This window comes from Morus notabilis, unplaced genomic scaffold (assembly GCF_000414095.1).
Source record: "Morus notabilis unplaced genomic scaffold, ASM41409v2 Scaffold884, whole genome shotgun sequence".
Taxonomy (NCBI): Eukaryota; Viridiplantae; Streptophyta; class Magnoliopsida; order Rosales; family Moraceae; genus Morus; species Morus notabilis.
This window is the reverse complement of record NW_010361302.1, coordinates 293,296-294,314: the sequence shown is the minus strand read 5'-3', so window position 1 is coordinate 294,314 and position 1,019 is coordinate 293,296.

Genomic DNA, 1,019 nt, shown 5'->3' with positions numbered 1-1,019 from the left:
AATATTATAATTATATTAACAATTTTAATAATATTATTATATTATATATCATAATTATATAATATATTATATAATAATTTTATTATGTTATATTGCATTTTATATATTATATTAATTATATTGATATATAAAATATTAGTGTTATATATAACATAAGGGTAATTTTGTTAACATGAAAATATACATTTCATTCTATAGTATTCTTCAAATTACAACTAAATAAATGAATCAATTTTTTTTCACAATTTTATTATTATTACTATTCTCATTCATATTACTATTATTATTCACCATTAATTCTTTAGTTTTCTTTAATGATAAGTCACTTTGGTAGCTTCTCTGTTTGTTTTTCAAAAGATCATTTTGTTGTCTTATGTTTTAATATTTATTAAAATTATACTCTTACGATTTTGTTTTAAAAAGTATACCACTTGGATATGTTAAAGCCGCTTTAAAGTACATAGAATATTATAGATTAATGAATTAAAAAAATTTTCAAAACACGATAGAGCTTAACAACGTCCACTTCCGAACAGTGTCGCATTCAATTCCACAAGGACAAGAAGTGGTGGTGAAGCGTGAAATTAAGAACAGTGGGACGTTTAGTAAGGAGATTCGTACCTTGATTTGAATCATGATTATAATTTGTTATAATATTTTTTTTCATAAAAAATACACATAAATAAAAAATAATTTTAATCTCATAATTTTAATTCATGAATCAAATATCTTCTTAATCTCAAGCCATAGACAGTGTTAAGCCATCCATGTTGGAAAAAAGAAAAAAGAAAAAACGATATAAAATCTGATGGCTTTATTTAATTCTTAACAACATGCCATGTCAGTCAATCTGTTAAGAGCATAGACGGTATTGAATAGAGGGGGCAATTTGAACCATTCTCTATAAATCAGATGGTGTTTTGAACAATTTTGAAAAATGAGGGAGCATTTTAAAACAAATGACATAGTTTGAAGGACATTTATAAAAATAATCTTATATTTAATTTATTGTTTATATA